The sequence below is a fragment of the Magallana gigas genome, chromosome 6, assembly GCF_963853765.1.
Source record: "Magallana gigas chromosome 6, xbMagGiga1.1, whole genome shotgun sequence".
Classification (NCBI taxonomy): Eukaryota; Metazoa; Mollusca; class Bivalvia; order Ostreida; family Ostreidae; genus Magallana; species Magallana gigas.
Genome location: NC_088858.1, coordinates 21,578,485 through 21,601,918, shown reverse-complemented (window position 1 = coordinate 21,601,918; position 23,434 = coordinate 21,578,485). Strand labels below are relative to the sequence as shown.

Below are 23,434 nucleotides of genomic sequence, written 5' to 3'. Positions count from 1 at the left end.
TAATTAGTTACAAATCTTTGAGCTCTTATGATTAAATGTTTGTAAAGATTTTTTAAGTATGTACAATTTACATGTAATTTCTTTTTGTAGTCGTATAAGTTCCTTCAATAGAGTTCATTAAGTTGGTACCCCGAGACTAAAATTACCTGTTTGTGTTTTATTAAAGTGGTTCCTTAAAACTGGTTTCTTGGCAAGGGTATATAAAAAATGCATACTATACGTAGCATACTAAATGCCAGGTTTAGGATGACGGTATATAAGTTTAATTTTAGGAAATTGTTTATTGAAGTAAAATCATCCATTTAATCTAACTTTATTTCATATAATTTTGTATTTGTACATTTGATATTTCAAATATTAAATAGCTACAACGTGTCGTTGCAAATTGGTCTCAGAGTGTTGTAATTTACAGTATTCAGCTATGGATATGTATATGTAGATTGATGATTTTATGATTTCATTTGGTTATCAATAGTTTCTGAAATAAAGTTAAATGTTTTATTTTTCGTTGTGATCATCATATTTTTATTTTTCCTCAAACGCAATAGTATTAATAAAAAAATGATCTTTATAAGTTATACTTTTCACGAAAAGTAAAATACAAGCAAGGGAGCAAGATCCCATATTCAAAGATGAACGCGCTTTTTTCTGATACTGAAATGTGTATTCATTATTTTTTTTTAGCTTTCTATCAAACCACGGATATTTAAACTCAGGAAATGGGAAACACAAATGATTTTTCAAAATACCCTAGCAAATTATCGTGCCTTTAAAAACAATACTTGTAGTTTGTCGACTTTAAAATGTGGATATTGACTCGCATAACTCAAATTTCCAGCTTATCAATTTCATTTAACTGACATCTAAGATCTTTATGTACTCTTTCAACATCCTTTTTGTAGTGGCAGTTTTTATTGCCAGTTTATGATTGCGAAAAATACACATGTATTGCACCACTGTGAGCTTTTTGGAACGCCAAAATTGATTGATTAATGTAATATAGTTGAACACAGAAGCACACACCATATTAAGAAAAACTTTAAATGCTCTTACGTTTTGAAACGTTGTCAATCTTCTTTGATAGACAAAAAGCAGTCATTCATGTAGATTTTTAAAGAGATTTATTTACACAAAGGGAAATCCCACTGCATGCTGAATCAGCAAGCACTAGACTGTTTTTTAATTAGAACTATATTTTGCAATTGCAAACGTTGTCCTATTTATATATACTTCTAAAGGGCAAATTGAGTAAACGAAGATATTTAGGTGTTGAGCAATGGAGGAACTCAAAAGGTGTCACAATAAAGGTACGTGAACTATGACAGCATTGCAAATCTGTGATACCTACCTTATTTTGAAAAATATTATCTTTATTTTATTGACATTAGATTTTAATGATATATTGATGTGTCTTGTTCTAATTACGATATTGAATCTAAACACCTCTATTTATTCAAATGCCCACTTCATATACCATAGAATATTTATATTTAATATCAAGATTTTTCATCGATTAAAAATAAAAATAAAGCTTTTGCGCATTTTTAGTTTACATTAAGGGTGGAATATGATATCAAAGTCACGTCATTCTGTACGTCCCATCACTTTATTGTATATACCAAAAATTTTGATTTTTATTTGTTAAGATTATAACTAAAAGTAGAATTGCCCGAATTTTGCGTCAAGTTTAGAAATCAAAAGAGTAACATTGTCAAGAAGAAAAAAACGAATTAATGAAGACATGTTGGTGAACTTTTACTCAGTACCATGACATTTTGCTATCGTGCGAAGCAAGGGAACAAATTACATAACGAGAAAAAGACAAACGACATATTTGATATACATGTATGTTTCACACAAAAGATTAAGCTATTTGTAATTCCCTGTGTATTTTAACGATTCGTTTGAGAAAGTAAGCATTACATTAAGTTTCTATTATTTAATCTTAAAGATGGCTTTGTCTTTTGTTTATTTCTGGTAATAATGGTACCGTTGTAATGTTTTTCTTCTGGAAATTTATCAGTTTCCAACTTTTTAAACATTCATTCGATAGTTTGACAAGGTTTCAAAGAGAAAATTGGAAAAGGCTTTTGCTTCTTCTAATTATTTTAGTTCAGAAAAGACAGTTCAGTTTGTTTATAGATAATACAGTTTGAACATTTGTCTTTAGAATCAAAAGATTGGATTACTGTGGAATGATTAGAATTCGTGGTGGCTCAATTTTCATGGTATTCGTGGGTAGCCCTCGCCAACGAATTTACATCCTCAACGAAAGTATTTACAAAAGGTTTGGTTTACCAACTGAAACAACTGAAAACTTACTCATCCACGAAATTAGATCCCCACGAAAAAGCAAAAAAAAACCAACAATCCACGAAAATTGGCCCCCACGAAATTAAATGATTGCACAGTATTTGATCTCCTCTTATTATTTTCAAAATTCAAAACCATGTTCAAAATTCTCTTTTTATGTTTTATATCTTGTTTCAAACTCTGTTTATAGCTTTCCCCTTTTAACCTATACACCGGTATATATATTACATATCTAATAATTCATTAGTCTTGTGTTTAAAAACTTCATTTCTATGCTGATCTTTTTGACATTTTTGACCTACTGTAATCTATTTAAAGACCTTTTATTCCTTCGATTTCGCATTAGTGGGTATTTATTTAATTTGAACCAAAGATGCGACAATGATTGGTCATTACCCATTATTACCTATTATGACCAAAATGATAATAGATACAATGTCATGGTCATTTAGCCTTGAAGCCTCAACTGTGTGTGTATTCAATTAAGTAAGAATCATTAGATACCTGTTATTTTAGGTGTACTTAAAAGGGCAATCCTTAGAGAAAAGTTTGGAATTGCCGTCCGGGGTTTCAAGGCCCAGGAGGGAGGGAAAACTTTTTTCAAAATTGAAGTTGACTTAATTAAGAATTGGTAATTTTTTTTTTAATCCACATGAAAAAGTTCTTTATTTTTTTGGCTAATAAAATTTTATTGGCGGAGTGTATTTCAAGGAGGCATGGGTCATTCCAAACAAACAATGATTTTATTTTGGCTTTATTTTCTCTCACTTAAAACGTACATCGTCATTGGTGTTACAGGTGTTCATTTTACAATTAACCAGTGAACGTTTTTGAATTTTTTTTGTGTCAGTAATATTAGTGATGCAACGACCAGCCATGACGAGTCAGTATATCTTCAGTTTATTTTAGCAAACCCTTATAAGAAGTAATCGATGTACATGTATGGATCAAACACGATTTGATCAAAACACTTTACAAAACTTTGATTTTGATAATACAGTGCCACTGTTTACCAAGTTTTTAAATGAAATATGATAGATTAAGTGAGTCAATAAGTAATTTTCTTTAATCTTAAAGTTATACATAAAGTAAGCTTCTTTTAAAAATAAAAAGTCAACCACTGGACTATTGTTTTAGGTAAGACAAAAAATAAATATATGTGCTGACTGTGAAAAGAATCTCGTGAAGCAATGTATGATTGAATACCAAACCATCATTATTCCAATATATCGTGCAAATTTGTCTTCTATTGTAGTTTGTATATTTTAATTTTTTTTTTAAGAAGAAAATGCTAAATGCAGCGTCAATGCAATGGATCTTTGGAAAATTCTGCAAAATGTTGTGCGTACAGAGCAACAACTACGAACATTGAGAGAATATTTAGGCTTATATATGAAAGTAATACGTCCAGATAACAAAATCCGCGATTACTTTTCAGGAAGTAGAGGTGATGGATTTTGTTTTAAGTGGAGTGATATTGACATCTTGAAATCCTTGATTACGGATTATGTTCCCATGATTCCTTTTGGATGGAATGACATTGACATAGTGAGATCCTTGCTTAGGGATTTACAACCTCAATCTAAATACGTAGCAATAGACAATGACTGTCAACCAGGATATTGTAAGCTTATATGCGTGGCTAGACCTAAACTTGCCGATGGGAAGTACCAGTATTTACATCGACCTTCTTTTTTAAATGAAAGAAGACGCCTGTCCTACAATTCTAACCCTGACAAACATATTCATGGTCCTTGTGTATCAACTGTACATGGAAGTGGTTTGGACAACTGTTACGCATTTCCGATTTATCCTAAATTCTCAAACGTATTTTTGAAACGATTTTTTACAAAATTTTGGAACAATGTGAAATTAAAAGTAATTAGAAAAAGTATAACTGTCATGCACTGCGTCCCAAAGGGTCCTGAATATGGGGACGAAGAGGGACTTCAGTGGTTGATTTCCTTCTCCGTCCTTGAGCAGTATATTGTCCATTCATTGAACCACGTTCAGTTCTGTTGCTACGGATTGATGAAAATTCTTCTTCATTCAGAAATTGACTCTTGTTCCGAGACAAAAGACACCCTTTCTTCGTATCATCTAAAAACCGTTCTGTTCCATGTTCTAGAAGATGTTCATTCTGACTTTTGGGTTCCACAGAATATATTCAACTGCATACGGATATGTTTGACACGACTGTTGTGGTATGTAATCAAAGGATGTTGTCCTAATTATTTTTATCCTGAAAGCAATCTCCTCAAGAAAAGGAAAATTGTAGAAAAAAGAAACGAACTTGGGAAAAAGCTTTTTGAAGTTTTGAAATTTGATATTGAGGATTTCTTTTTCTCAGTATTATTTTCGTGTTCACATATTCCAAATATATTTAATGCATATTGTACCTTTTCGGACTTGAATTGCAGAAAAGAAATGAAACATATCCTATTTGAATTAGAATTAAATGTGTATCCAAATACTGGTTTTTCACTTCATGCATTAAGTTTAGCAATGTGTACGGCAAAAGGATATCAGACCACATATCGGCGATGCATACATTCTATCCTAATGATCCTGAATTTTCTTCAAGCGGAGAAAGACCAGATGAAAATTGCTTTTTTGGAGTATTTGTTTCTTTCACTGATAAGACGAATCGGAATTATATTGTATGACAAATTTATACTCACTGGATTTAAATATTACTTACTGTCGGCAGAGGCAGCATTTATGTTATTCATGAACGCTTCTGCTTTTGCAGGTGCCTATTTAGCAACACTCTGGTATTGTCGTGGGAAATATGTTCGTTGTATTGAGCTATATGAAGATATGGGAAATAGATATGAATTGATATACTCCCACCCTACTCTCAAAAATACATGTATAGAATCAACATGTGATTTTATAACTTTATTAAGAGATATTGAATTCGAAACAATGGAATTATATAGAGCTAATAACCTTGTCCCAAAAGATTTGCAATATGATGTTCAAAGTTGTGCTCATTCAGAATTTTTAATGCAAATTCACTTATATTTTCTATTTCTAGTTGTTATGTGCTGTTTTGAAACGAATCAAATTGACGCAGGCATATATTTTGTAGGTTACTTTCAGAAATTTTTCAAAACAAAAGAATTTCATTTGCTAGACAATGTAACTCAGCAAAACTCGAAACGACTGATGCAGATTGCCATTGAAAAGATTGGAGTATTGAATAGTTATTGCAATTAAATTTTTCTATTTTATATATGTAAACGGGTACTGATACAAGTTTTTTTGGAAGATAAATTCAAGATTTGTATTCAACTACGCATGAGTTTGCAGCAGACAAAATCAAAGATTTGGACTAATTTTATTAAATCTAAACTTTTGAAATGTTGGCTTCTGGTGTTCTCTTCTTATTTTTTATTATATCTTTACAGTATTTTGTTTTCAGAGAAAAAAGTAATACCCGTTCTGTTTCTAAACATGGGATTGATTTCTAAAGCAGTGTTGGCCTTGAATAAAAATTGACAAAATGATGGTAAAAATTCACACATTTAAATACAAAACGGATTAAACTATTGCTCATTTTAGTAAACGTAGACGAGTCATGTTAGCTTTTTGTAACCGCTCACATTGTGAAGTTAAGTATCTTAAAATAATGATGTTATTTCATTTTATTTATTGATTTGAAAATAATCAGTATTTTTTAGCATAAAGTGCATTTTTTAAAAAAATTTTCTTTCGGATTTTTTTTTTTATGTTAACAGGTCCTTGTTTGACGTTAACAGGACTTCTTTTCATACAGTTTTTTTCTCCTTGTGTATCGTTATGAAGTAATTGTTTTAACAGATTGATCGTTATTTGATTCGATGAAGACAGATTTCGATATACCCACCGGTGCTCACTGGTGATAATGTATTTCAAGCGCGTGTGAATAGATTCGTCGGATCCTAAACAACAACAAAAAGAATATTCTTAAAAATAATTATTTCGATAAAACTTAAAAAGGATACTCTACGATTCGCTCTCCAAGGCTAATCTCAATTGTATTGTGGCTATTGTTAGTTCGTCCAATAAACGACATCCAAAATGTGTGCACATGTACATATGTATTTGTATGAATGACCTATGTAATTGCGTGTCAGCATTTTTATTTTTATATTTTGAGATGCCATATGATTGCTGTTCTTTTTAGAATTGTTTGTATATAGTTTGACATGTATTATTTATTAATGATTTTTATGATTGAGAGCCATAAATAAAACATATTAAATTGAATAATTACATCATCTAAAGCGTCTGTTTTTAAATAATCTAAACAGTTGTATTTAATGAGTCATTAACAAAAAGAATATTTTATCGAACCAATTAGGCCCGATCACCCTCTAGATCCGCGCATACATGTTCATGTAGATGGATGCCAACTCTATGCAACGCTGGTTTTTTACTTTAGTAACTCTATTTTTTTTGCGCAATGCCAAAAAGTTTCCAATAGCTATATAGTCAAATATGATTCCGACGGTATATATTCAAAAGGTTATATCTCATTTTTCTTTACTATTATTAAAAAATATTGTTGATAAATCATACTATTGGACACATATGATGCCTATTTTCATCGTTCGAATGAGGCATCCAGTTTATTTATAGCTAGAATTCGAAACTGCATATAAAGACGACTAACTTTGCTTTTGTATCGACGATTTTTTATGTTATATCTGACTTTAAAAATGAAATAAATTAAAGTTGACTAAAGAGACAACTATTAGGGTACCATGATAATATTACTCCAACCCTTTTCCGGCATGAAAAATTGTAATGGATTTTGAGACTTGAGCTTGACAGCAAAATATGTCATATATTGTATAAGGTCAATAAAACATTTATGCCTAATTTATCATTTGAAGAAAATTGGTGGCTTTATCACAGACACCCCCTTTCATCTACATCATTGCCAGGGCAGTTAGTCTAAATTACTACTCATGTAAACTTATAACTTATTCGTGCGAACAAATACTTATTCGTCCGAACAAATAACTTATTGTCCGAACAAATCCTTATTCGTTCAAACAACTAGTTTATTAGTCCGAAAAAATCCTTATTCGTTTAAACAAATAACTTATTCGTCCGAACAAACAGCTTATTCGTCCGAACAAATAATCTTTTTTTTATCTGGCCCTTCCATGCCACTGTAAATTTAAAACCGCCTTCCACAAGTTATATCAATTCTTATAGTGGTGCAACTTAATTCTAGAGTTGAACAGGTAAAAACATATTTTTAAAAGTTTGATTCTTTTGTTTTGACATTTCATTACGTTCGTCATTTATATAGGTACTGTACATGCTTGAAGTACGAGATAAGACGTCCTTCAATTTTGATAGTTCTTGCGAAATGTTTGATTTGTTTGCCATTTTATTTGTGTGATTAAGATTTAATTATAAACTTAAATATGATGAATTATGCGACGTAAAATGTACTTTATGTCTTAAGACATTGCTCTTCCGCGAGTTTGACTTGAAATAATATTTTCCGTTTGATTGAATATCAAATGATATTACATGTGCAATGTTCTTACCTACAAAACCTTAAATGAAGTATTTAATTTTGTATTGTAATGCAGCCAGCAATGTCTTAATTTTGCAGTAAGACGCAACCATGCATCAACGCTCTTCAAATTTGGGCGTACACATGAGGCCTCTATCAGTTAAAAAAATCGTTACACTACTAACAACCATTAATTCAAAGCTGAAATTGAACGAAAGGTTTAATTCTACTAATGGAATATGCTTTGTTGATAATTGTTAAGATCAATGAATGGGCATCAATATTTTTATTGTTTACATGAGGAGCTGAGTATTATTGTGCAGTACTGGGGTTAAAAAAGAAGGCGTCGAAAACTGGTAGGTATGATTTGTTTTTAAGATGTATTTCTAAAGAGAACTAAAATTATTAAGTTGTCAATAAATCAGCAAAAATATCTTATGTTATTATACGAAATGGATTAAAACCATTATCACTACATTTGACGACTTAATAAATAAGATAAAATTTGAGTGACTTTTACAATTACAGATCTCACAGATGTTATAAATAATATTGTATAGTATTCTTCTTTCTTCTCAGTACTTTAGTACTTTGATTTTAATAATGAAAATTAATGTATTAGAAATGTATTTCCTAGGAGGCACTTGGTCTCATTGTCTTTAACTTTGGGGTCATTTCTCAGCTATGTATGCATATAACTAATCATGGCTATGTTTTCTTTAAGGTATTTAGTAAATTAAGTTGCGACTATGCTAGCAACCGCATATCAATAGGAATCAAAATTACATAGTCACTTAATATTTAATCTTCTGATTTGCCTGTCAGTTTGTACATGTAGCTAAATAGGAGCAATCATAATACCAAACATATAAAGGAAAACTATCTGTCAATTTGTTGTACAGGGGTGAAATAACCATAATTTATAGTTTTAAAACTAAAAGATATAAATATAGAGTTCTAAGGTAAAATTCTATATAATCAGGTCTGGTACAATTTCATAATTTTCATAATGTAAATGAAACGAATATAGTTATATAATAAATGTACAACTTTGCATTAAAATATTCTTAAATAATAAGCATATGAGACATTTATGACGTCTTTGGTGATTGTATACAAGCCTGTGTAAATGGGATAAAACAACGTTTATGCTACTATACAATGCATTTTATCTTATCCACAAACCGTTAGAAAATGGTAATCTCTCTCTCTCTCTCTCTATCTCTCTCTCCACACACACATACACAATTTGAATTGTTTAAACATGCATATGTTGTATAGCATTGGGTATACTGAAACTACACATGAAACAAGTAATTGGGAATTTGAAACTATTGGGAGTATATCAACTGAATTAACAATTAAGATGAAACGTGTTGATAACGAACAGTGTCCAGAATTAAAAATCCAAAGGAAAATACAAAATATAGAGTTAAGATTGCGTGCCATAGAAGCGTGAGCATCCTCTGCTGACCAGTAACACCCGCCATTGTCGCAATCGGGAAAACGTAAAAATCTGTAGACATTTTGGTGATTAATAATGGTCTAACAATAAATATAACAAACTGACAGCAATTGATCTATTAAGATTGAAGATTGTGTTTGCTTCAATCGAAACTGTTGATAACACATTATTGTTTTATCAACTTGTTTGTCAGTAACTAGCCTTTAATTGTTAAATGATAATACATCGTCGATATACCTAAATGTCGAGCTGAAGGGGACAGCAAATGTGATTTCTTTTCTTTCATTAAAGAAATTCATCAAATATTATGATCATCATCTAAATGTATGAAAATGAATAATTTTGTTTTTTAAAGACTTCAAACAAGTAGCTTACATAAGTATGTATTTTCTTGCAACTAAACAAGTTACATAGTAAATATTATATGGTCAACTTGTGTAACAATGTCCAATAGATCTTCCATTTGTTCATTTTGTGTCCATCTTTGACCCAAAAATGTTATATTTTTTTTACAAACTATAAACTTTAGTATTTGACATTTAAATAGTGCATTCCAAATGTATTGAACATTTTTTAATCAAGTCATAAAAGTTGCAGAGCCTTACTAAGTTACATATACAGTGTGTGTGCTTAAATAATGTAAAAGTAAATTAATTGCATGTTCATATTATCGGCTTCATTACTATAATCCAATTAATGCACACAATTCGTTTAGCTAATCAGTATAAAAAGTATGATAATGTTTATGAAATAATCGTACATGTTAGTCAGTCATATCCTGTTTTCAAGAAATGTAAATCATATGAACCTGTTTGAACAGAACAGCTATGTGTTAGAGAATCATATAATATGTGAAATACATTGAATTCGTATATGACAATTTATTACAATAAAAACTGTCAGATTATGGAAATGTTTAAATTGAAAATTAAATTACACCATGTTCATATAGATTTTCATGGAAAATGAATTGAATTCGAAAGATATAAAGTAATTCAAAGCATGTGGTGGGTATTTCTGTTAGGTATGGATGGGAAACATCGCAAAACCGCTTTGCAAGAGGACAACTCATTACCCAATTCACTAAAATTAAAAAAAGGAAAGTCCAGAATGATTGCTTTTATGTGAAATTGAGTTTAAACAAACTAATTTAAAAAGAGTACAAAATCATTTGCGTTTATGTTTAGACAATAAAACATTTATTAAAAAAATTGTTAATGCTTTATTCTCTTTTAAGTAATATAACCAATGTCTTAATTATTTTTTTCCAGCAAATAACCATTAAGTCTTCGAAATTCAATGCGATGTCTGATGAAGAACAATTACTCAAGGAAAATGGTACAGTCAACATCAATGCCATTCATCTTTGGAAATTGTTACACGATGTAATTAATAGTGAGGAACATGTACGGGCTTATAGAGAATATCTCGAGCTATATCTGAAAATAAAGTGCGCAAATAAGACAGAACGTCATTATTTTTCTTGGAGTAGGGGTGAAGGATTTCAGTTTTCATTTAGTGATATTGATATCCTGCATTCTTTGATAAAGGACTATGTCGCCATTGACACAATGCATAAAGAATGCAACGTAATTGCAATTCAAAACAAAATTCAACCAGGATACTGTGTGCTTTTGTATATTAGGAGAAGCGGTTCGACTGTACTGAGCTATGACTGTATAGAACGATCGACATTTTTAGAAGAACGCAAAAGCGTTTCAAAGAATGGTAGGTCTGACGAATATTTTCATGGACCTTGTAACTCATTAAAATATCCGAACGCATTAGACCGTTGTTCAGCGTTTCCCATACATCCGGATTTTTCAAATAAATTTCTACAATCATTTTCTACCAAATTTTGGAACAACGTCAAATCCAAAGTTATTAACGAAAGTGTCGGGGTTATGCACTGCGTTGCTAAAGGTCCGGAAATGGGAGACGATTATGGGATTCAATGGTTAATTTCCTTTTCCGTCCTTGAGCAGCATATAGTCCATTCACTGAACCATGTTCAGTTCTGTTGTTACGGATTGATGAAAATTCTTCTACATTCAAAGATCGACTCGTGTGCTGAAACTCACGACACGCTTTCTTCTTATCACATTAAAACTACTCTCTTCCATGTATTAGAAGACATCCATCCCAATTTTTGGATTCCGCGAAATATATTTTACTGCTTAAGAGTTTGTATCACAAGACTATTGTTATTCGTGATGAAGGGTTATTGTCCGAACTATTTCAAGCCGGAATGCAATCTTCTCTTGAAATTAAAAATCAAAGACAAAAGAGGCGAAATTGTGAAAAAACTACAGAGACTTTTAAAATTTGAAATTCTTGATCTTTGTTTTTGTACGTCTTTGTATTCAAATAAACGTCTGTTTATTTCGAAGCAATTGCGTGCAAATTTGACGGATGACGGTTGTAAAAAAAGTATCGCGTGTGTTCTAGATGTTATCAAAGAATTATCCAAAATGCCTCCGAATTTTTTTTCTTTTAGTGGTTTATATTCAGCATTGTTGATAATGACGGGCTATGAATACGAGTATTATGAATGCATTGACTGTATTTTAATGATCTTTCATCTTCTACAACTTGAGAAAGACGATTTGAAAACTGTTTTTCTTAGGCATGTGTTCCTTTTACTGATGAGAAGAATTGGAGTTATTATGTATGATAATTTTTTAATCTCTGGACGCAAACACTACTTACTATCAGCAGAGGTGGCATTTATGTTAGTGCAAAAAGTAGGTGCATCTGGGGCCGTCTATTTAGCAACATTGTGGTTTTGTTTAGGAAAATATACGAGATCTATCAGTCTGCTTATAGGAGTAGTAATTAAAATAGCATACAGTACAAAAAACGCTCATTCCGTATTCTCAAAATCAGATTGTGATTTTATGAGATGTTTAAGTCTTGCTTATCCACATCGAATAATATTATATATATCTAGCAATTTTTTCCCCAAAGATCTGAAAGAAGAGGTTCAAAATGGCGTAGTTGATTTTATGATGTTTGATTCATCCTATGTACTTTTTTTATTATTCCTTTGTTATTTTGAATTAAATGAGATTAAAAATTGTATGGTATGTATTCAGGGGATTCAGCTATCTTTTAACGAAGACTGTTTCGAAATACTACACGAAAGTATTCGGCACAATTCAATAAGACTGCATGAGATTGCGACCAAAAAAATGCATTTTTTAAAAAATAACCTATCAAAACGTTTACTTCGTTTTCTGTGTCCCACATAGTATTTAACAGCATATTGTGAAGAAAAACAGATGTTTTTGTTTGTAAATACAATGTTTATTTCAAGTTCATTTGCAAAACGTTTGAATATCAAAAAACTAGTTTACAACAAATTAAATAATTGCTTACCAAATCCATTTTCAAATTAAAATGTTAATGAACCTTTCCAAATTTTTAAAAACACCCTTTTTTCAGCTTACAAAGCTTCATTATAAAAATGTTATTAAATTCATGTACAAATATAAGATGATAGAGAGATAGATAGATAGATAGATAAAATATTTTGTATCGCTATGGCAAGTATTCTCAAACAATTATTCTTCTTTAAGATATATGTACATTACACTAGTGTTACAGGTACGTTCATATTTTGCATTTCATATCACTGTTATTGATTCATTGTAATGTGTCAATGTTATTATACTCAAATTAATGTTTTTGTTACAATTGGTGTAAAAGGTAAATATAAAGATAATAAAAACATCATATCAGAAATATGCACTTTTGTATGATACGTTAACAACTTTACTATTTTTATCGATTCTCTGTACATAAATTTTGTATCAGAAATTAAGATACTTGTTAATAGTCTGATGAAAAAAATTAAATTCACTTTTTTATGAATGAAATACTGTACATATGTAGAATTGTATTTCTACTTACTTACTTACAGAGGAATAAATGCATCAGCTATAATTAAATTTAATAAAAAAATAAAACTAACAATAACAGCCAGTTGCAATTTTAATACTACAGTACTGTAAATGTAGTACATTTGACTATGTATTCGTTTTAGCGTTTTTGTCAGAAAATGGCTTACGCTTATTCAAGTACATCGCTAAATACCTTTCATATACATGTATGTTTAAAAATGAGCACACTCAGAAAAAAGGCCAATTCAATTCAACGCTAACTTGTTGAAAAATCATTTTTGGCCAAATATCGTACCCGCTAAATATAATAAGTTTACCGTATTTAAAATGTTAATGCATATTGGCAATCTTTGGCTTATTTGTTCTGTGTACGAAAACATCATTCAAATCGTCCACCAAACATGGGTAATATTAGTTATCCAGGTCCAATTAGGCATTCAGAAGTTCTATTCGCTTTTCGCTATTCACTATTCGAATAGCGAATAGAATTCTGTGGTCGGTTCGCTATTTAAATTACCGTAAACATGCTAATAAACGTAAATTCAAAATTTCATATAAACTTCCATTTTTAGATAAAAGTTTTTCAGTTTTATAGTAACAATTATTACTTGCCGACCAAACCAGAACATTGACATAATAAACACGACCAGTAAGAATTTTATAGCTAGCCTTGTGAAAATGGGACATTTCGTATGATACAGTTATAATGGGACATCTTACAAGGGGCTGGCTAACACCCTGTATCCCATATTTGGGCCTTCATATTTGGTGAGGATGGGGCCCCGGGGACGCCAAGTCGATTCTCAAAAGGAAATGGGTTTACACGACCAATGAGACGCTTAGCTAGCCTGACAAAAATGGGACATTTCCTATAATACAGTGATAATAGGATATCTTTCAAGGGGCTGGCTTACACCCTGTATCCCATATTTGGGCCTTCATATTTGGTGAGGATGGGGCCCCGGGGACGCCAAGTCGATTCTCAAAAGGAAATGGGTTTACCCGACCAGTGAGAGGCTTAGCTAGCCTGGCGAAAATGGGACATTTCCTATAATACAGTAATACTGAGATATCTTTCAAGGGGCTCGCTAACACCCTGTATCCTTTTGAGGATCGACTGGCATTCCCCGGGGTCCCATCCAATTATTGGATACAGGATGTTAGCCAGACCCTTGAAAGATATCCCATTATAATTGAATTATACGACATTTCCTATTTTCGCCAGGCTAGCTTAACCCGTTAGTGGCCGTGTAAACCCGATTCTTTTTTAGGGTCGACTGGTATTCCCCGGGGTCCCATCCCCACCAAACATGAAGTCCTAAATATGGGATACAAGATGTTAGCCAGCCCCTTGAAAGATATCCCTTTAAAATTGTATTATACGACATTTCCTATTTTAACCAGGCTAGCTAAGCTTGTTAATGGCCGTGTAAACCCCATTCCTTTTGAGGGTCGACTGGCATTCCCCGGGGTCCAATCCCCACCAAACATGAAGGCCCAAATGAGGGATACAGGATGTTAGCCAACCCCTTGAAAGATATCCTATTATAATTGTATTATACGGCATTTCCTATTTTCGCCAGGCTAGCTAAGCTTGTTAATGGCCGTGTAAACCCAATTCCTTTTGAGGGTCGACTGGCATTCCCCGGGGTCCCATCCCCACCAAACATGAAGGCCCAAATTTGGGAACCAGGGTGTTAGCCAGCCCCTTGAAAGATATCCTATTATAATTGTATTATACGAAATTTCCTATTTTCGCCAGGCTAGCTAAGCCTGTTAATGGCCGTGTAAACCCAATTCCTTTTGAGGGTCGACTGGCATTCCCCGGGGTCCCATCCCCAATAAACATGAAGGCCCAAATGAGGGATACAGGGTGTAAGCCAGCCCCTTGAAAGATATCCCATTATAATTGTGTTACACGAAATTTTCTATTTTTGCCAAGCTAGCTTATTGTGCCAATGTTCAGTTCAGGTCAGGAAGTAATATTTTTTAGCTTATAACTGTTTCTTTCAATTAAAAATAAATTTTATATGGATTTTTGAATTTACGTTTATTAGCATGTTTACGGTAATTTGAAAAGCAAACCGACCACAGATTTCTATTCGCTATTCGAATAGTGAATAGCGAAAAGCGAATAGAACTCCAACTTCTAAATGCCTGCTCGAGATGATATTTCGTGAAAACGCGGGAATTAACCCTTTACACATATTAAACTTGATACAATGCTCAATAATTTGGTACTTGGAACCATACCTTTCTTGTTCATTTTTATGTATACTGTGTCCAAAATCTTTCCTTATTACTTTCTTAACCTATTCTTTAAAATTGAAATAAAAATCAACTTCATGGCTTGATATTTAGAGGAACGGAAAATGATAAAAAAAATATAATCTAAAATGGATGATATATACATGTACGTGGCCTGAACTCTTTTTGTTTGCAGCTGATCATGACTGGAAAATATCAGAAACCTATTTTTCAAACTAGCGAAAATCTTATTTAGTGCGTCGTATCTCAAAATTTTTATTAGGCTCGATTTAACTATAATTTAATTACTGTCTCAAATAAGAAATTAAGATAAAAGACTGTTTTGAAAAAAAATACAATTGGGGAGGGGGTCCCCCATTTACATGTAACGTTCCCGTTTTATGCATACACCATTTATTCATAAAGACGTAGATCACAATCTGTTTATCATTTACAAATTAATGTATAACTTACTATAAAGTTTACTACCAATATGGTGTAGTTATTTTTGAAAAAACGGCAGTGTATGCATATTTATTTGCATATTTTAAACCAAAATCAAATGCAAAATATCTGCCGATGATTAACTCGCCCTACACATTCCACTAAAATGTTAATTAGTCAACCTGCGTTCCCTGGCACCCCGTTCTAGAAAGTTCTTAATTTCCATCAAACGTTTTTGATTTATCAAAGATGTCTGAACCAATGTATCTGCCCGCGATGCATGATGAACCCGACCTACACTTTTCATCATGACGACCCACGTTCTTGTTAACCTCGTTCTGGATAGTTTTATCTCATTCCCTCGCCAGAGGTCCCGCTTCGCAATGAGTTCTATTCATCAAAATTAAAATCATGCATTCAAGACACGAATTAATATTGTTTTATTTTATATATTCAACATTTGTCAAATCTTAATTTTTATTATACTTTAAGTAAGTTCCCTGTAAACATATTCACTCTTCACTCTCATATTCAATCATTCAAAATTATTTCATTGCATGTAAACATTTTGATGCAAACTACCCCTGACTTGGATACGCCAAAGCGTGTCCACCACCTTACTCTTATATTTGCTATTTCGGTTGGGCTAGTTTATCGAAAATAAAAGTTTTTTTTAAATTAATTTCATAATAATTACTTATCAGTTAGAATTAATTTATAGCTTACGGACATGATCTCACACGTTTTGAAATACCAAAGGTGTAAGCAGTTACTCTGGTTCAGGCATTTTAGTATATTTGCAAAAAGTCTTAATTTAGAAGTTTAGATTTGTGCTGCTTTTGTGGCTCTTCCTTTAACACTCCGGTATTTGATTTAAACAAAGTGGTTATAAATGAACAGATAAATAAGTGTTCTTTGTTATATTAGAATGTGATGTTAAAATATTAAATACTTTCAAACACCCCTGGTATTAAGATTTACCAAAACGTATTAAATCCATATTGCCACTTTCATGTTTTGTTTATCACACTTTAAGGTAAGGATTGCGGCTTGCATTTCTATTTTATTCAGAAATTTCAGAAGAAAACTTATCATAGTATATTTGTCATCTGGTTTTTTAAAAACACTATTTAATACAGAAGAAATCGATAAAATGCTTGTTTGTTGTTTCTTTTTCACGGTAAACTATAAAACCCCGCAAAATAAAAAGAACTGAAGTCAATTATATAAATCTTGACGTTATATTTGAAATGAAAAACCAGAGTCATCCGGTAACCGCAAGCCTCCATTTAATGTGTAGAATTTTAAACACTTTAACCTGTAAATTTTACATGGAACTTTTCACTTTAATTTGTAAAACTTTTATATATTTATCTGTAAATTTACACATTAATATGCATACTTTACAAATCGATAAGAAAATGTCTCACCTTAATTTGTGAAATTTACACTGAGCTGTTTTTTCACACCTTAGTATTGTATCATTCTTCTTAAATCTTTTTTCTTTGCAAAAAATCTCTTTAATTTTGTTGACATCTAAATTTCTGAAAGATAAGTACCCTATACTTGTGCATTTTATTTTTTGTAAGAGGTCAACTGTAATACGATAGAATTCAAGTATGTAATGTTTTGAATGACCAAGCTTGCATGGATCAAAGGAATAACAGTGTTGATAACATCTTGTTAAACAGTTCCGTTTTATCTTTGTGTATGTACAGGAATTAACCCAATGTTATAGCACTTTATAATGTTAAAATCAAACTTTATACTGTAAAATTAACACATTATGGGATTAATATAATAAAGTGTAAATAAATGTAAATTTTAAACTTTTTAAAAAAGTGAATTTTACAAATTAATGTTAAAATTTTACTGATTAAAGTGTAAAATGTACAGAATAAAGTGTAAATTGTACACACTGAAGCGTAACTTTTACAAATTAAAATTTAAAACTTACAATCTAATATGTAAAGTTAACAGATTACTGTGTAGAATTTACAGATAAACGTGTTAAATTTACAAATTAATGCTGACATTTTACTCATTTTAGTGTAAATTTACAGATTAGATTGTGAATTTAATGTAGTTAAGAACACAATTCATTTCAAAAATGAATTCTAAATTCATTTATGTTTTACAGATAAAACAAGACTCATCTTTGAGAACTGCTCATCAGCCGACATCGAACATTATAGTACAAACTGAGGGGCAAATGTGTTTTGGCCCCCTATCCACTTGGAGCACAATTCTTCAGATTTCACGGTTTACTAAGCAACTCTAATTGTTCATTTTTAGCCGGGCTCTGCTGAAAGCAGAGTCCTGGCTATAGGCAGGCCAATCGCCAATGTTACTATAAATAGCACAAATAAACAAAAAACCAAACAGCGTCAAGGTAAAGCTTCCGCTATACCAAATAGTTACCCAAAGAGCCACGTTTTATCAAAAGTGTTGGCATTTTGTTTCTTTTTTTAAATTTCGAATGAATTGTCTCTCTTTTTAGTTTTCTTATTAATAACGTGTTTTTAAAACATTACTATGCATTTTGTACACATACAATGCGCATGAATTTCCATGAACTACTTTGCTGCACGATGAAGAAACGGGGATTGAATATATATAATGCTTGTTGCAAAATTCAAGGCAGCAACTGTTGAACTTTTTAACTTCTACTAGACAGACTTATTTTTTGTTTATAGCCGCTTACAAAATTTGGTCGCTCTCTGATGCTTTGCCGACAGTAAAAGCATGAGAGAAAGAGAGAGAGAGAGAGAGAGAGAGAGAGAGAGAGAGAGAGAGAGAGAGAGAGAGAGATATTTTCAGTCTTTACTTCACAATATGCATAAAGACACACCAAAAGAGCCCGGCTTTCAGTACTTCAGTACTTTGATTTACTCGTGGGACACACGTTATTCAGTACATTGCAACAGACAACATAGGACACTATAATCAATGCGAATTCACCGTAACAGTGAAGCAACGTCCAAGTAGGCATTTCTGTTTAGTACAAGCAATTGGAATTATTATAATTCTTCTTTTCTTAAATATAATTTTATGCACCACTGAAGTTCAATTTCTATTTAATTGACATGTCATTTGCTTGTCTCTACTATACTTACGATGAATTATCTTGCTAGCGCCTTAGAGCTCTAGTCACTATGTTTTTTTTATTTAACACGAAATGTGTTTGTTCAAAACATTGAAAAGAAAGTTTTGGAAACTTTCACTTGTACTATTACTTATGTTGGGTATCTTGAGAAATTACTCCATGGATATTAAAAAAAACCTGGTTTTTTTTTATCTTTCTGGGATTTTTAGAACCCTTAATACAATAGAAAAATACTCTTTTTAGTAGTTTTCTGAATTATTGAAATACAAGACTATATATGTTTATAAACTTGTACCTTTATTCAATTTATATATGTAACATGTAATATGCTACAAAATATATAGATAAACTTGCTGGCACGACAAGACTACAAAAAGGTTATCATTTGCTTTTTCAAATATGTTGGTTCTTTTCTTACCAAGATAGGTCTTCGTTTGAACAAACTTAAATCGATAATACTTTGTATTGAATGTGTAATGTATCTTGTTTACTTATTTATGTTCCTTTGAAGTCGCAGATTCATTATATTCTGAAGAAATTAGTTTCTCTTTGGAATGGAATATTGTCCCTTTCTTGAGTACCAGTGTAATTTTATATTGACTTAATGGCTGTAAATTATCATTTTTTTAATTGTGACACTCCTTTGTCGTATTTGAATCAAATATTATAATTGTATTTATTACCCTAAGCTTTAACTTGTTTGTTGGTATTCTTTCATAAACGTAGTTCATGTTTCATTATTATTTAGTATTAGTGACAAAAAATAACTAAAAATATTGATGGACTGACGGGCTGACTGTCGTAAGGGAACAATATCCAATTTGTCGCTTAGGAAATAAAAATTACCAAATTTTCTTCTAATTTAATATCTAACTTTTGTATCTGGTTTGGTTTTACAGAGGCTGTTGAAAAACGATTCTACTCTCCCTTTAACACGCTGACCGTGATAAAAATAACTATTTCCAGATTATTTTTGTACTTTTCGTGATTTTAATTGCAATGGTTAATAAATGGAGACAATCTGCTGTGAGGAAAATTTCCAACAACAAAAAAATAAATTCACAACAGACTCCAACCCATACTTTTAAGGAAATACTTCCAGATGCATATGATGAAATTAAAGAGGATCAGGTTGGTGTTTTTCGTTCACATTCTCAAACTATGTTCAATTGTTATTGCACAACATTATAAAGTATTTTGTCTTGCTTGTCAATACACCTTAAATCACAAGTAGTTTTGTATTACTAATTTCAGATGCTTGAAGTGAAATTTTGAACGGAGCAAAACCAACGAATTCGGATGATGGCTATGCAATACTACCTGATAGCAAGAAGATGTTCAACTTGGTTATTTCATTTATTAGATTTACATCTACATCATTTGTTTTAAGCTAGTATGTTTATTTCCTCACGAAGATCTGACATTTGGTAGACAATTACATTAAAAAAAAGAGCCATTTAATTTTCAATCAAAACCATAATTGTTGTGATAAAATAAAATGTGACTGTATTGTACCTTTCTCGTTCCGATTTTTTTTCACTTTCTATACTAGAACGAACAAACTGCAGTATCAAAAGAAAGATAATTTTTTTTAAAAATCACACCACATGCAGCGGACGGCCTGGTGGCAGGTGAAAGACAAAGTGAACGAAGTAATGAGTTAATTAGGTAACTAATCGGGAAGTACTTCTATTCTTACGATTCAATAAGGAGTCGGGGAATACTTACTTCAAAAAACCATGGTGATAATGTTCAGGCCCACCACTTTTACTTTGAAAATAAAAATTGCTTACGATTTGTCATTAAACGTTGTTCACCTGTTTCTGAATTGAAAACAACTTGACTATTAAATGCAAGGCGAGTATTGACAATCCTCAAGCCATCGATTTGAACAAAATTATCAGTACCTACTATTTTTAGTACATGTAATAAACTCTCTGTTTAATTTGCATTTAATTTATGTGAAGTATTATTAGTGTTCGTACTGATACCTGAGTTGTATTTAACATATATCTACCGTTTCATGATTTATAGCAATAAATAAATCTTATGAAATTAAACTTTAGTTCTATTATGAAATTGAGTCGGTGACATAGACGACTTTTTTTTTAATCGGACTAAGGTTCGAAGAACCCTCACTTATATTCTCATGCATTGATTAAAACTTAGTCTATTCAAAAATGATTATAATCTAGCGGCTGAGCTACGAAGTTGGACAAACATAAATTCAGAAGACATTTAATTTTTTATATTATCATGCTCTTTCATAAAAGAAGTTGAAGTCAGGCAGTTGCCTTTTAAATGCTATTAGATTGATCACAAAGCATATGCACATTTTTGAAATATATAAACGATAAGCCGTTTTCGAAAGCACCTTTTTATATGTTTTGACCGAGACACTAAGTAAAGTTTTGCAATTTAGAAGAAGCTTTATATCTTGGTAAATAAATAATGGAAAACGCGTCTTATTAGACAACACTGGGAAATGCTGATACCGATACACCACTTCGTCTGTAGATTATTGGGGGTCTCTAGATATGGGTAACGGTGTGTTTGATGAAAAAGTCTTTGATTTGTTTCAATGGGCTCGAACGATTTTTAAAAGAGGATTGACAATACCAGGTAATATAGCAATTTCATTCTTAATTTTATGCATTTACATCCATTCAAGTGATAAATAATTTTGTTCTTTTTATTTGTAAAACTTCCGATAGAAATTGTTTTTTAAATGTCAACTAAATGATGTTTTTTTTTACCATAATGATATCGATATTGCTAATTAGAATTGGAACTGAATGTACAGTATATGATGTTCATTACATTTATTTGATTGACAAATGATGTTCAAGGAAAATTGTTTCTCAGTGGTCATTTACATTAAAGTCAAGTTATTTTATTCATTTTCTATAAATTGTAAGCAACTGTTTATCGTATGCCCCGATGTTTTTTTTATCAGTTCTTGTTATTTAAAGGATTTATTTCAGGGCAATATAATCCGTTCTACATAAACCCAAAAGACTTTTGGGATCAGCAACAGTTGGCTATTGGTACAGAAGAGGATGTACACATTCGTAGGGAAGTTATTGCCCTTTACATGAATGCATTATGTGGTTTAAATTCTTGTGATTACATGTCCGGAAGTAAAGGCGAAGGATTTTTGTTTTATTGGAGTGACGTTGATATCATGTTATCAACACCCTCACCAGAAATCAGCATGGAATTGTTTCATCCTGATTGTGCTTTCGTAGCGACTAGAAATGGTTGTCAACCAGGATTCTGTAAACTAATTCAATGTTACGCCAAGTGTGATTATTATTCTAGAATAGGGTATTTAGAATTAAAAAAACAAATGAATTTTAATATAAACTTTGATCAAACGAACCGTGGACCCTGTTTTTCGACGAATTATCCAGAAAAATTTGACCGTTGCTATGCGATACCAGTCCATCCAGATTCGACTAACGTATTCTTAAAAACCTTTCAAACAAAGTTTTGGAATAATGTTAAATCAGAAATAATGAGCCACAACATACCGGTTATGCATTGTGTTCCTAAAGGTCCAGAAAAGGGAGATGGGGGCGGGTATCAATGGTTGATATCGTTTTCAGTTCTTGAGCAAAAAATTGTCCATTCATTGAACCATGTTCAGTTCTGTTGTTACGGATTGATGAAAATTCTTATACATGTAGTTATTGATATATGTGCGGAAACTCACGACACCGTTTCGTCGTACCATTTAAAAACTGTTCTGTTCCATATCATAGAAGATATTCATCCTGAATTTTGGATTCCACAAAATATTTTCTATTGTCTTCGAATATGCTTGACCCGACTTTTATTATTTGTCATGAGAGGATGCTGTCCAAGCTATTTTATACCCGAAAATAACCTTTTCTCAAAACCGAGAATGGTTGAGAAACGACGCACAATACAACAAAATCTTCTTGAAGTGGTTCGATGTGAAAATGCACTGATATATTTTATTGTAGGCATACAAACTCCTTCAGAAATAATGGAATTAGAAAACGAGTCTCACATGTTGCGCACATTCTATTCATTATGCTTAGCTCTTCAAGTGGTGAATAGTCACCAGACTTCGTATCGTGAATGCATGAATTCCGTCCTAAAGATCATGATTGCATTACATGGTGAAGAAAACCAGCTGAGAATTGCTATTCTGAAATACTTATGGCTTTTGGTCATGAGAAGAGTAGGTGTAATTATGTATGACAAATTTGTGCTGACTGGCTTTCAATCGTATCTATTATCGGCAGAAGTAGCACTCATGTTTGCACAACACGCCAATATATTTGGTTCGATCTACTTAGCGACACTTTGGTATTGTGAAAAGAGATATAATAAATGCATTAAGTTGCTTTCTAAGGGTACAGCAAATCTAGAAACTGGTCCTATATTTGGAATCGTTTATTATGGAT

The 23,434-nt window shown here is 31.7% G+C and overlaps 1 long non-coding RNA gene across 1 annotated transcript; it reads left to right on the top strand.

Moving 5' to 3' along the window:
* The first annotated feature begins 1,144 nt into the window (after nucleotides 1–1,144).
* On the top strand, nucleotides 1,145–13,056 carry LOC109617704 (uncharacterized). Its single transcript, XR_010714820.1, has 3 exons — nucleotides 1,145–1,307; nucleotides 3,596–8,190; nucleotides 10,571–13,056. It is a non-coding gene; the product is annotated as an uncharacterized lncRNA (long non-coding RNA).
* The last annotated feature ends 10,378 nt before the right edge of the window (nucleotides 13,057–23,434 follow it).